Raw genomic sequence first — 22,929 nt, forward strand, 5'->3', positions numbered from 1 at the left:
CCACTAGCTAAAGACTGCTGGGTTGCGCCCCGGAAAATAGCAGATCTACAAGCTCACAACGCGTCGGGCTGCGACGCGTTGTGAGCTTGTAATCTGCTATTTTCGCTATTTTTGTCAGCACCTGTCCCTCTAACACTCTCTGCACGTCCCGGCCTACAGGCGACAGGTGCGTAGGAGAGGGTAAAGTGCCCGACAATGAAAAAACACCTGCACACTGTCTTTAAATGCAGTGAAAAAAACTTTAATAGGGAAACACAGCAACGTTTCGTCCTATGCGGCCTTCATCAGGATATCTTTATGAACACAAATGAGAGAGAGCATCTTTTTGTAGGCAAGAAATGACATCACTCACTTAAGGTGACAGCAGGTATACTCTCATCTAGTTAAATGAGAATAAACAGTCATACAAGCTCACTACAACAGTGCAAAGAAAATATTCCATATTAATAATCATGACAGTATACATTAGGTAACATTAAATAATAGTCTAATAGTCTATACAAAAATCATGATCAAGAATCAAAGTAAATCGAACATTTTGCAGGTTGAAGCTTCATGAAAAACAGTCCCTGTAAAATACATGTTGGTTCTTTTCGTTTGTGTCTGTTTTTGTAAACTGTTCAACCTTTTCTTTTACAGGGAAGGTTTTCATGAAGCTACAAACTACAAAATGTTCGATTTACTTTGATTCGTGATCATGATTTTTGTAATACATGTCCCTTGGTATTATAAAATGCTTCTATAGAAAAATGCATTTGGTTTCACATGTTTTTTTTTTTAGCCATAGCTTGAATATATTCCAACTTGAGAATGATATTGTGCATTATGTGCAAAGCTATGTTTCATTAGACTGGAACAGACCTATGCCATCTATGGCAGGGTGGGTAACTTTGACCATGGAGAGAGCTACTATAGTTCCACACTCACTCCAGAGGGCCACATTGCATATTTCTGTCGTAGCAAAAATAGCCGATCTACAAGGTCTAAACGCGTTTTGAGCTTGTAGATCAGCTATTTTTGTATTGAATCCGTGAAAAATAATTTGTGCTATTTTTTTATTGTAATCCTGAAAGGTAACCTTTGTATTTAATTTCAAATGCATTTAGTTATAGTTATGTTAACTTTATTAACTAAATACAAATACATTGGACATAAAAAAGACAATAACATTTTAATACTAATATTAGTCTACTAATATAGACCTGGAAATAAAAACGTCTGGGTTTCCAAGGCTAATGTTTCATTGATTGATTAGTTTATTAGACAGAACTAAAAAAAACACGCAAAAAAACCCCAGCAACAGAGTACAGTCAAATACTACTTATTACAAAATGCAATAACCATCAACAACAACAGATCCATGTCATTACAGGAAATTACAGGAAAACATTAAAAAATTCTTCTTATAGCGTGTGAGCGCTCCTTACAAGTCAAGAACACACTGTATTCATTTATAATTTTGATGTGTTTTGGGGTAAAATACATTGATAAAGTATTTCAAAGCACAGCATATTAATTGTGACATAGGTGATGTTTTACTGTTTGAGAACCTGGCCAAACAATGCTGTAGTTTTATATTTCTAGAATGTATGAAGGCAACATCAAAAGCATTCATAAACGCCCCAAAATAGACAAAACATGTTTTTTTGTTTTCTTTGGTAGGCAATAACTATATATACACCTTGTTTTTATTTCAATATGACAATTGACCTATAGCTAAACCCAAACTGCTGGTCCAATGGTCCAATCACAGCTAAGCATAACATGGGTTAGACCAGAGTAATATAGTAAGAGATTGTGACACTAGTAGCATTGACTCCCATTGTAACAATGGAATGCGGAAGTGCTCATTCTATCTCAATGGGATAGTTCCAGCCATAGGAGCAATGTTTGGAACTATAGCCCATAGGGCACCCGCTTTGCGGCAAAATCAAAGTGTGTCGCCACTCTCTTACTAGATTACTCTGGGTTAGACAAGCCTCCACCAATAGTTTTCCTATGATAAAACAGATTTAAAAAAATAAATGTCACGCACATATTTTCCAGTGCATACGGCAGGCCTTGTTGACGGATTTGGAAGAGATTTTGAAGGTCTGGTTCCAAAAATGAACCAGGATATAATGTGTAAAATCCATGATATTTACATTGGAATAAATTAGCCCGGCTGGAAAGTGTCCAAGTGGGAGTGTCTAAGTGGGAGAGGGCGGGGCTTTGCTAAAGGTGAATTGTTTGATTGATTGATTGATTGATTGAAGAATTTATTAACAGTTTGCAGAATTACAGTACATTTCAAGCACAAACTCAAAACAAAGGCTGTTAACTGTGAGTGGACGACCCAATTAAGCATTACACTTGTTTCCAATAGGGTCCACCATGTTCAAATCATCAAAACATTTAGAGACGTACAAATAGACACTTCTATAGACAGAACAGGAATTCATCATAAAGGAGGTAAAAAGGGAAAAGAAACATATACAGTGAGGGAAAAAAAAGGGGTGGGCGGTGGGGGGGGGAAAGGGGTGGGCGGTGGGGGGGATGTATGTTCACTTGGGCAACCAATATTTACTTTTTGAGGGCCGCTTATCGATAGTCCCTCCTATGCACAGCTTTGTGTGTATGTCTGTCTGTATATGAGCACGGAATGTATGTGTATGTATGTCTGTATGAGCACGGAAAGTGATGTATGATAAGAGCGCCCCTCACTACACACAAGTGTGATCCCCCCCCCCCCAAACATCAACCTATTTCGGGCTGAGCATGGTTGTGCTTTTTACAATTAAATACAATGAATGAGCCCATAAAGCTCCCACCATTTGCAGTTTCAAGAAAAGGTTAAATAATGCAGAAAGATAGAATGAAACCAGCAAACCAAGTCAGTCAAAAACATCACGTTTAATGAATGAATTCACATCCATTGCCTTAAAAATCACACTTGTGTTAAGTGAGGGGCGGCTGACTTTTAACAGACTTACTGCTTGTGACGTAACGCTCCGCCATAAGGAATCTAATTACCTTCCGCTCCTGGCGGAATGCTCTGTCTGATAAGCTTCATTATTGATATCAAACCGGATCGCTGATTTCTATTTTTTCATTATTATTTTGGCTTGGCCTTTCCTTCTTTAGCGATCCTAGACCGGGTTACGCAACCTCACCCCCGTCCGCATCCCATTATACAGTATGACTAAAAGCTGAATAACTCTAAATCTACGGAGCTCTCTGTGGTTTGGATAAAACGCACAATGTTCGGAGGTCTTTGCTGATTATCCGGTGGTCTAGATGGAAACATTGGCGCTTTCTAGAGCAAGGATGGCTATATTTTAGCTCGCTAGCATTGACGCTATTTATTTAGCATTAATATGGACGCCCACAACAGGATATCCGTCCTGTGTGTGCAGCCTTTAAATCGCCTCGGCAGTCTGAGGTTGGCTTTGCGTCCAGCAGGGTCACTTTCATTCATTGCACATTCACTGCCACTATATACATTAAGAAACATGAATGCAGTGTGTTATTGTGTAAAACACTATACGTTACGAGACTAGGTTCAGGTTTATTTGTCATTATGTACAGATACAAAATACAATTTGTAAATACAATGAAATGCATTGTGCTCTGAGCACAATGAACGCATGAATGCAGTGCTGTTCATTGGTTAGAACAGTCATTAGTCTGACATCGACAACCCTTCTCTACCCTAACCGCAAGCACGGGAGCAGCGCAGTTCGACCCTTGTTCCCGCATGTCAGACTAATGCGACTAATGCTCCGTCGGAATTATGAGCGGATCCCATTTATATTGACCCACATGACGTTTATAGACTTTGGCTGACACTCTGTTTAAAATGCTCTAAATAAACATTGACAGTCCGTAGATTTGGCTGCCATATGACGTCATTTCAAAAGCCCTCAAAAAGGTTTCCATGAGTGTGTCTCAGCCTGGATCAGAATGATCATATAATTGTCTGTGTTATATCATGTCAACTCAGATGACTTTCTTGAAAAATGTATTACTATTTACTGCTAAACTAACAACTTATTGAATACAATACAATTTATGAATTATTGCAGTAGGCTATATCTTCAGAAGCAACTAATTTTCCACAAACTGAAACTGCCACAAACTGAAACTAAGTGTTATTTCCCACTGTGTGCGTTCTCATGTGTCTTTTTAGATCACCGTTTTGACTACAGCCTTTGCCACACACTGTACAAGTAAAGGGTTTTTCCCCTGTATGAGTCCTCATATGTCTTATTAGATGGTGTTTTCGAATAAAGCCTTTTCCACAAACTTTACAGGTAACAGACTTTTCACCTGTGTGAATCATCATGTGTCTTTTAGTATCGTCTGTTCGACTGAAGCCCTTGCCACAAACTGTACACGTAAAGGGTTTTTCACCTGTATGAGTCCTCATGTGTGTTTTTAGATTAGACTTAAAACTATATTGTTGGCCGCACACGGTACAAGTGAAGGGCTTTTCCCCTGTATGCATCATCATGTGTGATTTCATCTGACTAACGACTTTGCCACAAATTGTACAAATGGAAGACTTTTCTCTTGTATGAATCCTCATGTGTTTTTTTAGACTACACCTTAGACTATAGCCTTTGCCACACACTTTACAAATAAAGGACTTTTCCCCTGTATGGGGAAAAGTCCTCATGTGTGTTTTTTGACCCTTTAGACATGACCCTTTAATGTTTTTATCACTCTTTAGACTACTGCTGTCTCCACAAATGTGTCTTTTTAGAAGGTACCGTCGAATAAAGCCTTTGCCACACACCGTACAGGTAAATGGTTTTTCCCCTGTATGAAGCATTGTGTGTCTCTCCAGAGATTTCTTGTCATTAAGCATTTTGCCACAAAATGAACAAAGACAGCCTTTCTTCCCTGTGAAACTACTCATCACGGTTGTTTTCAGGTCTTGACGAGGCTCTTCTTTTATTTGGGGCTCTTTTGTTTCCTGGTCTTGACAGGATTGTTCCTCTGTATCGAACTGTTCCTCTGTATGAATCTTCATGTGTCTTTTTAGATGATACATTCGAATGAAGCCTTTGCCACACACTGTACAGTTGAGCGGTTTCTCCCCTGTATGAATCATTGTATGTCTGTTCAGACCGCTCTTTTCATGAAACATTTTGCCACAAAATGCACAGAGAAAGCTTTTCTTCCCTGTAAAACTACTCATCACGGTTGTTTTCAGGTCTTGACAGGGCTCTTCTCTTCTATGAATCATTGCATGTATTTTTAGACGATACATGCGAGTAAAGCCTTTGCCACACACTGTACATTTACAAGGCTTTTCCTCTGCATGAATCAAAACGTGTCTTTTTAGGTTAACCTTTAGACTAAAGCCTTTGTCACATACTGTACAGATAAAGGGTTTTTCCCCCGTATGAATCATCATGTGTGTTTTTAGACTAACCTTTAGACTACAGACTTTGCCACACACTGTACAAGTAAAGGGTTTCCCCCCTGCATGGTTCTTTCTGTGTGTTTTTATAGTACCAGTACGACTAAAGCCTTTGCCAAACATTTTGCAACTAAAGGGCTTTTCCCCTGTATGAATCACTGCATGTCTTTTTAGATGATACATTCGTATAAAGCTTTTGTCACACACTGTACATTTACATGGTTTTTCTCCTGTATGAATCATTGTGTGTCTCCTCAGACATCTCTTTTGATTAAACCTTTTGCCACAATATGAACAAGTAAAGCCTTTCTTCCCTGTGTGACTCCTCGTGGAGGTAATTTCCAGGTCTTGAGACATCTTGTCTCCTTCCACATTTTCCTCTGATTTCAGTGAGTTTAAAGCTGACTGACCTTCCCTGGTCTCCGCCCAGTCATCGTGGTCTTCAGCAGCAGATTCAGAAGAGTCACAGTCCTCTACATCAGCTTGAGCTTTCATATGTTCAGTTGAGGTGCTGGATAGAGGCTCCATCTCTCGGTTTTCATCATCACCTTCCTCTTCAGTGTCAAAACCACAAGGGTGTGAAGAGAGTAGCTGGTCACCACCAGTTGGCTCTGATGATACCCAGCCTGCTATATAAGCTTTGATTTTCATGTATTCAGTTGAGGTACCGGCTACAGGCTCTGTCTCATTGTCATGTACACTCTTTACTTCTAGTGATGTCAATGTTGAACCATCAGCCTCCTCTGTCCTCCCTTCTTTAATCTGTGGAGGTTGTGGTTCCTCCTGGACCCGACTGGAGCACCTCTCCTGCTGTTCCTCCTCTGTGAACATGAGGAAGTCTAGGGGTGGGGGATGGGGGGGTAAATTAAGTGAGAGAAAATCAGATACAGCGCTTGAAATTCACTTTTTTACTTGGTAGTACCAATATGTTTTTTAATAGATTTTCTTTTAAATTAATATACAATTTAAGCATTTAGCAGACGCTCTTAATCCAGAGCGACAATATAAATAATATAAACAATATAACATGAATTGGTGAAAGTAGCCTTACAAACGCATGCAAATGGGTTCATTGTACTGTGAGTGTGCTTGAGTGTATGCGTGTGTCCTACACCAGTTGGCCTCAAACCTTTTCATGTCAAGGACCCCAAAATTGACACTTATGAGCCCACAGACCCCCATCCCCATTTGAAAAGATATGCCAGGGACCTCCATAAGGGCCTATTCATACTCCTATTTTACCGCTGTTTCGGCGCTATAGTGCCGAAATGATTTCGGCTCGTCAGAGCAGAAATCGTCAGTAGCACCGAAGAGCCGACTTTAGGACGGTCCCCACCCCCCCCCCCCCCGAATCTCAAATGACGTCACATTGTAGGCTCTACAGAGCCGAACCGACTTTTATTCGGCTCTAAAATAGGAGTATGAATCGGCCCTAAGAGAAGATTGTTATGGCTCTAGCAGTGATTTCTCATCATTTTAAGGACCCCCAGTGTGACATGCATTAGGGCCCAGCGGTGCACCCCCTCTTACCTCCCGACCTAGATGACACAGCCCCCACATGGAAATGTAATATATGAACATATACTCTTTATATATGCAACATATGTTTATCAAAGATCTGTGAAATATTGGCCGCCGGCATATATGTGCATATATATACCAGGGATTGACATTAACTTGACAAGTACATTTCCCATTCACTGTCCGGGGACAAACTGTAAGTTGGTTTTACTTGGTGAATACATGTTTGAATATTAGGTGAATATTCTAAGTTTGCAAGTTAATAGCCCTAGATTAGAATGTCAATGATCTTACATATATTTCATGTATTCCAAATACACAGCCATAGATACATAGTCCTATCCACGCACGGTTACCAGACTGACCTCGTCGGCATTTAAACTTATAGCACGGGTACAGGCTTTAGTTCCGACATATTATTGATCCGAAACCTCAATCCCTAACCTAACCATAACCACGGGAGCAGCGCATGTCGGACCATCGCATTTTCGCATCGTATCGCATGTCCCCGCGCTTCGGACCTTTGGTGTGTAGGATCTGCGTGTGCACCCCTATAGCACTGCCTGTGCCCCCAGCCCCCCACCCAATAATTAATTCCTAAGACTTGGGAGTAATTTTGGGGACTAGTTTCATATTCATTTGAAAGTTCTGTCAGAAAATATACGTCATCCTCTCCAGCGAGGGGCCTTGAACGAGTGCAGACTGAACATATCAAAACGTTATGTATGGGGCACACAGAATAGGTTGTGTGATCAATTTGTAGCACTGCCACATATTATTCATTAAGGATTTATTTTAAAATGTCATTTAAAAGAGCATGGCTCAAAATATTCCTTCAACACTATATCCATCCTTATGTGTAATGTCCTATTTTCTTTGGGAGGTATCTGTTTTGTTTTTGTTTATGTTTTGGAGGGTCAATGTGGGAAGGAGATTGATTGATTGACAGGCCGTGACGCTTCCGTGATTAAAACACACGGAAGTCGCCGGCTCTAGAGACTTGTGGGGACAGAGACACAAACGAGCAGGGAGTCCATGTGAGACCTGATCACGTTCGTGTAACCGTTGTCTGTATGCTATACGGTGGAATATAGCCAAGGCCACCAACTCACCGCTGACAGGAGTAACCCGGCCGGGAACCGTCATCTGCTCCGGTGAGAGTTTTGTTTGTCTAACTGTTTGTGTCCAGCGAGGAGTACTGCTTTCCCGTTCGGAGGACAGCTGGATTTCTCTGCTGGATTTGATTACGTTTGGGGATCACTACGTTTGGATTAACTTTATTATTTCGGGTTGGAGCGTCAGGGAGACGCGTACTCAAGGAACGATACAAACAATACGAGCGAGCGTGCGTGCGTGCGTGGGAGGCACGGAACGGTGCGTACGTTCGGACATTATACGGACAATATTTAACCTGTCACATTCTGTGTAACTGATTGTCAATGTAGAGTTTATATTGCATGTAGATAAACTATTTATCTGAACCTGTTTCTGTGTTGGAGTCAGTGGTTTACATATGGAAAACATTCATTGCATGCTATATGGTTGAAACTTATCAATTTTATCTTTAAAGGAGGATCATTACTAACCCGTGATTTTTAGTAACTGTGATAGTAATATCTGATCGTTACAAATTACCCAACACCAAGCACACCACACCTGTCAATTGTGTGCGCCATAATGTTTGTGCTTCCCAAACATCGACTGTTCCCAAAGGAAGTTTTTATATTTTCAGTCTAGCTTTTCCTCAGGTAAACGTGGTGATATTTTACATGTTTTCTGCCAGAACTTTCACATGGATATGAAACTAGAGGACAATATCTGACTCAAAGTCTTAGGAATTAATTACTGGGTGAGTTCACACGCAGTGCTACAAGTTTACATGCTGACGTGGTCAGTCTGCTAACTGCTCTGATAGGACTGAATATATGGTGGTCAGTCTGCTAACTGCTCTGATAGGACTGCTATATGGTGGTCAGTCTGCTAACTGCTCTGATACTGTAGGACTGATATATGGCTGTATTAACTGCTCTGATAGGACTGATATTAGTGATATATGGCTGTATTAACTGTTCTGATAGGACTGATATTAGTGATATATGGCTGTATTAACTGCTCTGATAGGACTGATATTAGTGATATATGGCTGTATTAACTGCTCTGATAGGACTGATATTAGTGATATATGGCTGTATTAACTGTTCTGATAGGACTGATATTAGTGATATATGGCTGTATTAACTGTTCTGATAGGACTGATATTAGTGATATATGGCTGTATTAACTGTTCTGATAGGACTGATATTAGTGATATATGGCTGTATTAACTGTTCTGATAGGACTGATATTAGTGATATATGGCTGTATTAACTGTTCTGATAGGACTGATATTAGTGATATATGGCTGTATTAACTGCTCTGATAGGACTGATATTAGTGATATATGGCTGTATTAACTGCTCTGATAGGACTGATATTAGTGATATATGGCTGTATTAACTGCTCTGATAGGACTGATATTAGTGATATATGGCTGTATTAACTGCTCTGATAGGACTGATATTAGTGATATATGGCTGTATTAACTGCTCTGATAGGACTGATATTAGTGATATATGGCTGTATTAACTGTTCTGATAGGACTGATATTAGTGATATATGGCTGTATTAACTGTTCTGATAGGACTGATATTAGTGATATATGGCTGTATTAACTGTTCTGATAGGACTGATATTAGTGATATATGGCTGTATTAACTGTTCTGATAGGACTGATATTAGTGATATATGGCTGTATTAACTGCTCTGATAGGACTGATATTAGTGATATATGGCTGTATTAACTGCTCTGATAGGACTGATATTAGTGATATATGGCTGTATTAACTGCTCTGATAGGACTGATATACGAGCTTATAGGTCTGCTATTTTTGGAAAATTGTGAAAATCCGGCACAAGTCTTTGAATATATATTCTTTCAGAGCGAACGTTTTTAACTCAAATCTTTGCTTCTGGGGGGGGGGGGGGGGGGTCCCTGGGGGGGGTCCTTGACATGAAATATTGAGCACCACTGATATAGAAAATAAAGGTATTTCAGAAAACATTGGTTTTAATGTCGACGTCAGGCCTAAATGTGTAATAACAAATGACACGCATTCCACACAGCGCTGAGGAGTGACACATGCTCGTCAGCTCAGCTGCTGCCGGCTCACCCCGGGCGAGTGAATGAGAGGGGGAGGAGATGAGGACTCACCCCGGGCGAGTGAATGAGAGGGGGAGGAGATGAGGACTCACCCCGGGCGAGTGAATGAGAGGGGGAGGAGATGAGGACTCACCCCGGGCGAGTGAATGAGAGGGGGAGGAGATGAGGACTCACCCCGGGCGAGTGAATGAGAGGGGGAGGAGATGAGGACTCACCCCGGGCGAGTGAATGAGAGGGGGAGGAGATGAGGACTCACCCCGGGCGAGTGAATGAGAGGGGGAGGAGATGAGGACTCACCCCGGGCGAGTGAATGAGAGGGGGAGGAGATGAGGACTCACCCCGGGCGAGTGAATGAGAGGGGGAGGAGATGAGGACTCACCCCGGGCGAGTGAATGAGAGGGGGAGGAGATGAGGACTCACCCCGGGCGAGTGAATGAGAGGGGGAGGAGATGAGGACTCACCCCGGGCGAGTGAATGAGAGGGGGAGGAGATGAGGACTCACCCCGGGCGAGTGAATGAGAGGGGGAGGAGATGAGGACTCACCCCGGGCGAGTGAATGAGAGGGGGAGGAGATGAGGACTCACCCCGGGCGAGTGAATGAGAGGGGGAGGAGATGAGGACTCACCCCGGGCGAGTGAATGAGGGGGAGAGGAGATGAGGACTCACCCCGGGCGAGTGAATGAGAGGGGGAGGAGATGAGGACTCACCCCGGGCGAGTGAATGAGAGGGGGAGGAGATGAGGACTCACCCCGGGCGAGTGAATGAGAGGGGGAGGAGATGAGGACTCACCCCGGGCGAGTGAATGAGAGGGGGAGGAGATGAGGACTCACCCCGGGCGAGTGAATGAGAGGGGGAGGAGATGAGGACTCACCCCCGGGCGAGTGAATGAGAGGGGGAGGAGATGAGGACTCACCCCCGGGCGAGTGAATGAGAGGGGGAGAGGAGATGAGGACTCACCCCGGGCGAGTGAATGAGAGGGGGGGAGATGAGGACTCACCCCGGGCGAGTGAATGAGAGGGGGAGGAGATGAGGACTCACCCCGGGCGAGTGAATGAGAGGGGGAGGAGATGAGGACTCACCCCGGGCGAGTGAATGAGAGGGGGAGGAGATGAGGACTCACCCCCGGGCGAGTGAATGAGAGGGGGAGGAGATGAGGACTCACCCCCGGGCGAGTGAATGAGAGGGGGAGAGGAGATGAGGACTCACCCCGGGCGAGTGAATGAGAGGGGGGGAGATGAGGACTCACCCCGGGCAAGTGAATGAGAGGGGGAGATGAGGACTCACCCCGGGCGAGTGAATGAGAGGGGGAGGAGATGAGGACTCACCCCGGGCGAGTGAATGAGAGGGGGAGGAGATGAGGACTCACCCCGGGCGAGTGAATGAGAGGGGGAGGAGATGAGGACTCACCCCGGGCGAGTGAATGAGAGGGGGAGGAGATGAGGACTCACCCCCGGGCGAGTGAATGAGAGGGGGAGGAGATGAGGACTCACCCCCGGGCGAGTGAATGAGAGGGGGAGAGGAGATGAGGACTCACCCCGGGCGAGTGAATGAGAGGGGGGGAGATGAGGACTCACCCCGGGCGAGTGAATGAGAGGGGGAGGAGATGAGGACTCACCCCGGGCGAGTGAATGAGAGGGGGAGGAGATGAGGACTCACCCCGGGCGAGTGAATGAGAGGGGGAGGAGATGAGGACTCACCCCCGGGCGAGTGAATGAGAGGGGGAGGAGATGAGGACTCACCCCCGGGCGAGTGAATGAGAGGGGGAGAGGAGATGAGGACTCACCCCGGGCGAGTGAATGAGAGGGGGGGAGATGAGGACTCACCCCGGGCGAGTGAATGAGAGGGGGAGGAGATGAGGACTCACCCCGGGCGAGTGAATGAGAGGGGGAGGAGATGAGGACTCACCCCGGGCGAGTGAATGAGAGGGGGAGGAGATGAGGACTCACCCCCGGGCGAGTGAATGAGAGGGGGAGGAGATGAGGACTCACCCCCGGGCGAGTGAATGAGAGGGGGAGAGGAGATGAGGACTCACCCCGGGCGAGTGAATGAGAGGGGGAGGAGATGAGGACTCACCCCGGGCGAGTGAATGAGAGGGGGAGGAGATGAGGACTCACCCCGGGCGAGTGAATGAGAGGGGGAGGAGATGAGGACTCACCCCGGGCGAGTGAATGAGAGGGGGAGGAGATGAGGACTCACCCCGGGCGAGTGAATGAGAGGGGGAGGAGATGAGGACTCACCCCGGGCGAGTGAATGAGAGGGGGAGGAGATGAGGACTCACCCCGGGCGAGTGAATGAGGGGGAGAGGAGATGAGGACTCACCCCGGGCGAGTGAATGAAAGGGGGAGGAGATGAGGACTCACCCCGGGCGAGTGAATGAGAGGGGGAGGAGATGAGGACTCACCCCGGGCGAGTGAATGAGAGGGGGAGGAGATGAGGACTCACCCCCGGGCGAGTGAATGAGAGGGGGAGGAGATGAGGACTCACCCCCGGGCGAGTGAATGAGAGGGGGAGAGGAGATGAGGACTCACCCCGGGCGAGTGAATGAGAGGGGGGGGAGATGAGGACTCACCCCGGGCGAGTGAATGAGAGGGGGAGGAGATGAGGACTCACCCCGGGCGAGTGAATGAGAGGGGGAGGAGATGAGGACTCACCCCGGGCGAGTGAATGAGAGGGGGAGGAGATGAGGACTCACCCCCGGGCGAGTGAATGAGAGGGGGAGGAGATGAGGACTCACCCCCGGGCGAGTGAATGAGAGGGGGAGAGGAGATGAGGACTCACCCCGGGCGAGTGAATGAGAGGGGGGGAGATGAGGACTCACCCCGGGCAAGTGAATGAGAGGGGGAGATGAGGACTCACCCCGGGCGAGTGAATGAGAGGGGGAGGAGATGAGGACTCACCCCGGGCGAGTGAATGAGAGGGGGAGGAGATGAGGACTCACCCCGGGCGAGTGAATGAGAGGGGGAGGAGATGAGGACTCACCCCGGGCGAGTGAATGAGAGGGGGAGGAGATGAGGACTCACCCCGGGCGAGTGAATGAGAGGGGAGGAGATGAGGACTCACCCCGGGCGAGTGAATGAGAGGGGGAGGAGATGAGGACTCACCCCGGGCGAGTGAATGAGAGGGGAGGAGATGAGGACTCACCCCGGGCGAGTGAATGAGAGGGGGAGGAGATGAGGACTCACCCCGGGCGAGTGAATGAGAGGGAGAGGAGATGAGGATTATCAGCCTATGGAACCAGTGAATGAGAGGGGGAGGAGATGAGGACTCACCCCGGGCGAGTGAATGAGAGGGGGAGGAGATGAGGATTATCACCCCGGGCGCGTGAATGAGAGGGGGAGGAGATGAGGATTATCACCCCGGGCGAGTGAATGAGAGGGGGAGGAGATGAGGACTCACCCCGGGCGAGTGAATGAGAGGGGGAGGAGATGAGGATTATCACCCCGGGCGAGTGAATGAGAGGGGGAGGAGATGAGGATTATCACCCCGGGCGAGTGAATGAGAGGGGGAGGAGATGAGGACTCACCCCGGGCGAGTGAATGAGAGGGGGAGATGAGGACTCACCCCGGGCGAGTGAATGAGAGGGGGAGGAGATGAGGACTCACCCCGGGCGAGTGAATGAGAGGGGGAGGAGATGAGGACTCACCCCGGGCGAGTGAATGAGAGGGGGAGGAGATGAGGATTATCAGCCTATGGGCGAGTGAATGAGAGGGGGAGGAGATGAGGACTCACCCCGGGCGAGTGAATGAGAGGGGGAGGAGATGAGGATTATCACCCCGGGCGAGTGAATGAGAGGGGGAGGAGATGAGGACTTACCCCGGGCGAGTGAATGAGAGGGGGAGGAGATGAGGACTCACCCCGGGCGAGTGAATGAGAGGGGGAGGAGATGAGGATTATCACCCCGGGCGAGTGAATGAGAGGGGGAGGAGATGAGGACTCACCCCGGGCGAGTGAATGAGAGGGGGAGGAGATGAGGACTCACCCCGGGCGAGTGAATGAGAGGGGGAGGAGATGAGGATTATCAGCCTATGGAACCAGTGTTGTTTTTGGCATTTTATTTTAGTTGTAGTCATAGGCTTTTGAATAGTTTTCCTTTAGTTTTAGTCACATTTTAGTTTTAGTCACCAGGAATGTCTTGGTGGACCCTCTTGTAAACAAGTGTAATGCTTAATTGGGTCGTCCACTCACAGTTAACAGTCTTTGTATTGAGTTTGTGCTTGAAATGTACTGTAATTCTGCAAACTGTTAATAAATATTTCAATCAATAACATTTTAGTCTAGTTTTTATCTGTTGACGAAATTGTCAGTATATTTAGTCTTAGTTTTAGTCATCATGGCTTAGTTTATATGTAGTTTCCATTTCGTTTTCGTCAGTGAAAAAAAGGTAGTCGACGAATTTTTTTTGTCTTAGTTTTAGTCGACGAAAACAACACTGTATGGAACAACACACACTGCAAGAGACAGTGGAACCGCTTGGACAGATTACATTTCTGCAGATTACATTTCTGCAGGCGCCATTTGCGACCAAAATTGGAGCAATTTCAACAATTAGAATAAATTACGTAATTTTTTAAGTTTTTTTTTAAGTTAAGTTTTTTTTAAGTTAAGTTTTTTTTTAAGTTAAGTTTTTCCTTTTAAAGTTTTTCCTTTTTAAGTTTTTTTTTTTTTTTAAGTTAAGTTTTTTTTTAAGTTAAGTTTTTCCTTTTAAAGTTTTTCCTTTTTAAGTTTTTTTTTAAGTTAAGTTTTTTTTTAAGTTAAGTTTTTTTTAAGTTAAGTTTTGTGTGTGTGTGTGTGCGCGTGCGTGCGTGCGTGTGTGTGCGCGTGCATGTGTGTGTGTGTTTTTGTGTGTGATACAGCTGCGCCCTCTGGTGGTGGGCGGGTGGTGTTACAGCGTGACACACACACAGACACACAGACACACACACACACAGACATGATCTGCTGGGTCTCATAGTAAATGCTCACTGCGTTCGCAATCACTGCGTTCGCAATAATTCATAATTTGATAACGCTGGCAGTTTTGAGACTATCCTGATAAGGTCTAAATGCTTCAAGGACGACTTCACCCATTTTCAACCTATCTTCATGTTCAATTGGTTAAAGCTAAAGCTCCTGATAAAACATAAAACAAATGGACTTGTCCGTCTCTCTCAGAGGGCTGTGGAAAAAGCAGCTTGTTTTAACTAGATTTCACAGATATATTATGGGCGCGTTTGGAAATACCACACCGGAGCGCACTCGACTATTAGTTTGCATTGCACGGTGCGATCAGTGTGCTCAGTACGCTGTTTCCGAACGCGCCCTAAAACTCATTCCCTGCCAAAGAAGTCCATGGCATAATGTTTTGTCCATGTGTACATGGCAGCGGTGGCCGAACGGATAGCGGAGCGGTCTTGATACCGGAAGGTCGCCAGTTCGAATCAGCGGTCCGACACGTTAAAATTACCACCGCTGAAGTGCCCTTGAACAAGGCATTGAACCACTACGATGACATGTGTTCTATGAGCAGGGCCTGGCTGGAAACAAGTTCTTGAGCTTAGCCCAGATACCCTGGGTAAATATAGTAATCATTTCATTTCACACTCTAGACTCTAGAGGTCTTCATGGGTCCAATTTATAGTCTCTTGAATAGTTTTCATTTAGTCACATTTTAGTCACCTTGGAAAGACTAAATATAACTGACAATTTCGTCAACAAATAAAAACTAGAGTAAAATGTTAGGAAGGGACTAGTGGACCAGAGATCCAGTACAAGTCATTTTACAATTAGTTGCATGCTGAAAATAGACGATCTACAAGCTCACAATGCGTGGCGCTGCGACACGTTCTGGACTTGTAGATCGGCTATTTCCAGCAAGTGAAAAAAAAACGGCATCAAGGCCCGCCAAAATAATTTTTGTTCGACTAAATCAACTGTAGATTTAGTCGACTGAAATCTTATATTTAGTCACATTCCAGGTGACTAAAATGTGACTAAAACTAAATTAAACTAAACTAAACTATTCAAGAGACTATGACTAAAACTAAAATAGAAATTTGCTGCCAAAAACACCACTGTGTCCCGCCTACCTTGGAGAGAGGACCCTTTCCAGTAGGGATCCGATCAGGTTTTTTGGGACCGATACCAAGATCACCGATTGTTTTTCTCATGATCGGCCGACACCGATAGGTCCGATACCATTTCACATTTCTTGTGAAATTTCTTGTGAAATGTTGCAAATTTCCAAAATTATTATATGTCAAAACCTACGTCAAAGCTGTTCCTGTGTGTGTGGGAAAATGTTTAGGCCCGTCACAAAACTGCAAAATGATGTTATACTCTATATCTGATTGACATTTATACCACTTAAATGGTGTAAAAGATTAGTTTCTCCAGATAGGGTAAATGCCGATTACCGATCAGAGTGAATATCGGCCGATATGGCCGATCACTGATCGCTGGCCGATTATCGGAGCATCTGTAGGGTCGGCGGTGGCTCAGGGGTAGAGTGGATGGATGGTAACCACAAGGTTGCCAGTTCGAACCCTGTGGGCTCCCCCAGAGTTAGTGTCGAAGTGTCCTTGAGCAAGACACTGAACCCCTAATTGCTCCTGATGTGCTGGTTGGTACCTTGCATGGTTTCCGCCGCCATCGGTGTATGAATGTGTGTGTGAATGGGTGAATGTAATGCACAATCTATGTAAAGGTGTGTGAATGTGTATGTGAATGGGTGAATGTAATAGCCTGGCTAATAAGCCAGACTAATATCACACAACACTGTCGCGGTATATCAGTCTGGGCTGGCTCCACTTGGATTTCATTTCCCGGGGGGCGGGTTCAAACATTTTCTCTTTGACGCAATTGGTCAGAGCTACTGTCAGTCAAAAGTCTCAAGCATTGAACGTCACTGTACCAAAGCCCGCCCATATTGCATACCGTGTCCCGATTGGTCCGACCTGTTCTCGGTTGTAGGAAAGAGGCGTGCTACTGAGCCTCGCCAGACCGTAATCCGCTGGTAGGCAACTTTTTTTTGCCAACGGCTGATTCGGTCTGGTTTATTAACCAGGCTATGAATGTAATGCACAATCTATGTAAAGCACCTTGGATAAAGGTGCTATATAAATGCACCATTTACCAACTGCCCTCTCCAGACCACGGATGCAGGATTCACTACATGGTGAAAGAGATGCACATGCCCCTCCTTTCCTCCTGTACGTCTCTAAATGTTTTGATGAATTGAACATGGTGGACCCTGTAAAATAAAGGCGAAAGCCACAAAAAAACAGCTGAGCTGTGAAAGCCGGCCCGGTGCAGTGGGAGGAATGGGAGGAATTCCAGAAGCCTTTGTTCTTTTCTGGGTATTTCAATCCTCTTAGCAGACCTTGTATTGAACTGTGCTTTCCAACGCAGCTCCTCCAAGGAAAACAAACAAAACGGAGCTGAACGTGAATCCCCCCACCGCCCACCCCTTTTTTTCCCTCACTGTATATGTTTCTTTTCCCTTTTTACCTCCTTTATGATGAATTCCTGTTCTGTCCTTTGTCTATATAGAAGTGTCTATTTGTACGTCTCTAAATGTTTTTGATGAATTGAACATTGTGGACCCTATTGGAAACAAGTGTAATGCTTAATTGGGTCGTCCACTCACAGTTAACAGCCTTTGTATTGAGTTTGTGCTTGAAATGTACTGTAATTCTGCAAACTGTTAATACATTTTTCAATCAATCAATCAATCAATCCTCAAACTGTGCTTTCGCTGTTAACCCATTTAGACCTGAGGACGATTCTACAAATGTCTTCTAAATCATGACAGTTTTCTGAAAAAACCCATGTTTCTGTTGTCAGTGGTTCTCACGTCAATGACCCCCAAGATTACCCATCTGAAAATATGTTGTTCCAGGGACGTCCCAGAAGCAAAGATTTGAGCTAAAAACGTTCGCTCTGAAAGAATATATATTCAAAGATTTGGGCCACATTTTCACGATTTTTCAAAAATAGCAGACCTACAAGCTCGTAGCGCGGCACTCGGTGCCGCGCTATGAGCTTGTAGATGTGCTATTTTTCAATAGCTAAAGTACAACATAATGCTTAAAACACCAAAAGGGGTTCCCGCCCCGAAATGGGTTGATAAAACACAAATGTGTGTGTGGGGGGAGGAATTATTGCTTGATCTACTAACCTAGATCAAACAATCATTGAGGCACTCCATCCTCAGGTGGAACAATTAAAAATGTATTGTTCTTTAGCAACAATATTCACATACATGTATAATACAGTATTGTGTTTCTTTCTCACCTGTCTTCTTTCCTTTGGACCTTTTCTTTATTTTGTTTTCTTTCTTCATTTGTACGCCAATTCCTCCTCCTACGTTCACCAAAAAGCAAAAAACCAAATGAACAAACTTGATGCGATGTAATGTTATTGATTCTAGCAACAAATAAGGGCTAGTCCACTTCCATCCATCCATCTTCAACCACTTATCCGTAGTCGGGTCGCGGGGGCAACAGCTCCACCAGAGTGCTCCAGACTTCCCTCTCCAGAGCAACATTAGTGACTTCCTCCTGGGGGGGATCCCGAGACGTTCCAAGGCCAGTGACACAAAGACTAATCACTGTGTATATTCCTGCACTATACCTGCATCCAGTGACCTTGGTACAATATAGAAATTGATCTATTGAAGATTCTGACGTTCAAATGAACATATTTTTTGTTTTGATTGTATTGCTGTATTGTTGTATTGTGCTTTCTGCTTTGGCAATGTAAATGTATGTTTTCTCATGCCAATAAAGCCCTTTGAATTGAATTGAATTGAATTGAGTCGATGTGTTTCCTCCAACTGCGCCTTGGTCTGCCCCGGGGTCTCCTCCCAGTGGGACGTGTGTCGAGGACCTCCCTAGGGAGACGGCCGAGAGGCATCTTAACCAGATGCCCGAACCACCTAAGCTGGCTCATTTACAGGCGAAGGAGCAGTCCACATGAGAGGATAAAATGAAAGCAAAAGACCCCTTACAGGCCGATTTGGTTCCATTTTACTATTTCACTGTCAAGTGTTAAATTATTGTTAAACATCTGCATTATTACTTCATTTGTAAGAGGTCTTCTACACAATTAGAGAATGTAGAAGAATTGTAATTTTGACCAACGTTTGCCTGTTATCTATCCTAATGGTACCAACATCAATACAGCATGGAATTGTGGACAAAGTATTTTACAACGATAACAATGATATTCAAAGTTTGGGGTCCAAGAGGCTTAACCCATTTTGGGTGGGAACCCCTTTGTGTTTTAAACATTATGTTATAATTTAGCTATTGAAAAATAGCAGATCTACAAGCTCATAGCGCGCCACCGAGTGGTGCGCTATGAGCTTGTAGATCTGCTATTTTTGAAAAATCGTGAAAATATTTATTTCAGAAAACTGGAGGATTTAGAATATTTTTTTTAAATTTTGAGGTCAGGCCTAAATGGATTAATGTCATCACTCATCAAATGGTCCGTGGCTCAAAATGCAGAATAAATAATGGTTCTCGATATGAAAAGGGTTGAAAAACACTATTATCGATCAGTGTTGTTTTTGGCGGCAAATTTCTATTTTAGTTTAGTCATAGTCTTTGGACTGAAACTTCATTTAGTTTTAGTCATATTTTACTCACCTGGAATGTTTTAGTGTTATTCTAGTTTTAGTCGACCAAGTGTCATACGATTTTAGTCGACTAAATCTACAGGTGATTTAGTCGACTAAAATGTATTTTGGCAGGGCTTGATGCCGTTGTAATGACATTTTACACTTGCTAAAAATAGCCGATCTACAAGCTCACAACGCACGCTGTGAGCTTGTAGATCTGCTATTTTCAGCATGTAATCAAGTGTAAAATGACTTATACTGGATCTCTTGTCCAATAGTCGCTTCCTAACATTTTAGTCTAGTTTGTATTTGTTGACGAAAGGGCGTAACTCTGTTTGGAACCTCACTCTATCCATGCTCTTAGCTCAGAGAAGGGCGTAACTCTGTTTGGAACCTCACTCTATCCATGCTCTTAGCTCAGAGAAGGGCGTAACTCTGTTTGGAACCTCACTCTATCCATGCTCTTAGCTCAGAGAAGGGCGTAACTCTGTTTGGAACCTCACTCTATCCATGCTCTTAGCTCAGAGAAGGGCGTAACTCCGTTTGGAACCTCACTCTATCCATGCTCTTAGCTCAGAGAAGGGCGTAACTCTGGTTGGAACCTCACTCTATCCATGCTCTTAGCTCAGAGAAGGGCGTAACTCCGTTTGGAACCTCACTCTATCCATGCTCTTAGCTCAGAGAAGGGCGTAACTCTGTTTGGAACCTCACTCTATCCATGCTCTTAGCTCAGAGAAGGGCGTAACTCCGTTTGGAACCTCACTCTATCCATGCTCTTAGCTCAGAGAAGGGCGTAACTCTGGTTGGAACCTCACTCTATCCATGCTCTTAGCTCAGAGAAGGGCGTAACTCCGTTTGGAACCTCACTCTATCCATGCTCTTAGCTCAGAGAAGGGCGTAACTCTGGTTGGAACCTCACTCTATCCATGCTCTTAGCTCAGAGAAGGGCGTAACTCCGTTTGGAACCTCACTCTATCCATGCTCTTAGCTCAGAGAAGGGCGTAACTCCGTTTGGAACCTCACTCTATCCATGCTCTTAGCTCAGAGAAGGGCGTAACTCCGTTTGGAACCTCACTCTATCCATGCTCTTAGCTCAGAGAAGGGCGTAACTCCGTTTGGAACCTCACTCTATCCATGCTCTTAGCTCAGAGAAGAGGTTCTGTATGGAGGTATCCCTGCATCGGTAGAAAGGGTTCTCAAGGGGTCTGAAAATTAAGGGCCGGCCCTAACTGTTAGACAGGGGTGAAACAACCGCTTTACGTAGCTTATGAAGTTAGCCAGTAACCATAGCTTATGAAGTTAGCCAGTAACCATAGCTTATGAAGTTAGCCAGTAATGTTTTTGATATGAAAGAAAAGGGTTGAAAACCACTATTATAAATAGATCAGGGGTATGCAAACTAGCACGGGTGACAACAATGGCACAAGGGAGGGTGATCACTGGCACAGTAACTGGACAAGGGAGGGTGATCACTGGCACAGTAACTGGACAAGGGAGGGTGATCACTGGCACAGTAACTGGACAAGAGAGGGTGATCACTGGCACAGTAACTGGACAAGGGAGGGTGGTCACTGGCACAGTAACTGGACAAGGGAGGGTGATCACTGGCACAGTAACTGGACAAGGGAGGGTGATCACTGGCACAGTAACTGGACAAGAGAGGGTGATCACTGGCACAGTAACTGGACAAGGGAGGGTGATCACTGGACAAGGGAGGGTGATCACTGGACAAGGGAGGGTGATCACTGGACAAGGGAGGGTGATCACTGGCACAGTAACTGGACAAGGGAGGGTGATCACTGGACAAGGGAGGGTGATCACTGGACAAGGGAGGGTGATCACTGGACAAGGGAGGGTGATCACTGGACAAGGGAGGGTGATCACTGGACAAGGGAGGGTGATCACTGGACAAGGGAGGGTGATCACTGGACAAGGGAGGGTGATCACTGGACAAGGGAGGGTGATCACTGGACAAGGGAGGGTGATCACTGGACAAGGGAGGGTGATCACTGGCACAGTAACTGGACAAGGGAGGGTGATCACTGGACAAGGGAGGGTGATCACTGGACAAGGGAGGGTGATCACTGGACAAGGGAGGGTGATCACTGGCACAAGGGAGGGTGATCACTGGCACAGTAACTGGCATAAGTGTGAGAGAGGTTTTTCATTTATTTTTTAAATCAATAATTCTACATTCGTTCAAACCGATAACTGTGACTGTGGAGGGAGTCTGAGAGTCTAATAATGATCCAGGGCTTGACATTAAGGCTTGCCCGCTTGTCCAGGACAAGTATTAAATCTTCCCAGACAAGTGCATTAAAATTGTACTTGTCCGTTGGACAAGTGACTCTTGTTTTTTGCTTTTTCTGTGACGCTCATACCAGCCAACAATATTGTCTGGCATTATTGTCTGCCATTATTGTCACCACCTTTCCAATATTGTTAATAGAATGTCTGTAATCTTACATACATTTCATGTATTCCAAATACAGCCATATATCAGTCCTATCAGAGCAGTTAGCAGACTGACCCAGTAATTAATTCCTAAGACTTTGAGTCAGATATTGTCCTCTAGTTTCATTTCCATGTGAAAGTTCTGGCAGAAAACATGTTATGTAAAATATCACCACTTTTACATGAGGAAAAGCTAGACTGAAAATATAAAACGTGTGCCCGCCTCTAAGCGCAAAGGCCGCGCCTCCCTGTTCTATTGCGGCAGGATCCATAATCAAGTGCCGGCTACAGGCTCTGTCTCTCTGTTTTCATCATCATCATCTTCACTTTTCACTGCTAGTAATGTCAACGTTGACCCACCAGCCTCTTCTGGTCTTCGAAGTAGCTCCTGCTGTTCATCTTTAATGTGTGGAGGTTGTGGTTCCTCCTGGACCAGACTGGAGCTCCTCTCCTCTTCAGGTGAAACCTTGTCTTTACACACAGAGACACCACGCGTTGGAGCAGGCTGGGTCGCTGCGAACACAGACAGAGACGTGCTTCAACGTGACATAAACTGCTGGGTTTTTGCAACTCCACATAGAGCGACAAACACAAACACGCACACACACACGCACACACACACACACACAGTGGTGTCATGTTCGTAGAACGCAGTACCACGCTGTGGTACCAGTCATTTTTTTTATGTGCATTTTCACGCCGTGTCAAGCACCATGCCTACTACTTTACATAACAACAGGACAGCTT

At 45.1% G+C, this 22,929-nt stretch overlaps 1 long non-coding RNA gene across 1 annotated transcript; it reads right to left on the reverse strand.

Moving 5' to 3' along the window:
* Nucleotides 1–3,937: 3,937 nt before the first annotated feature.
* Nucleotides 3,938–22,628, reverse strand: LOC306935595. The gene is made up of 3 exons (XR_013791401.1): nt 22,543–22,628; nt 18,399–18,467; nt 3,938–6,246 (listed from the first exon to the last, which is right to left on the reverse strand). It is a non-coding gene; the product is annotated as an uncharacterized lncRNA (long non-coding RNA).
* Between the last annotated feature and the right edge of the window lie 301 nt (nt 22,629–22,929).

This window comes from Electrona antarctica, assembly GCF_951216825.1.
Source record: "Electrona antarctica genome assembly, chromosome: 2".
NCBI classification, from domain to species: domain Eukaryota; kingdom Metazoa; phylum Chordata; class Actinopteri; order Myctophiformes; family Myctophidae; genus Electrona; species Electrona antarctica.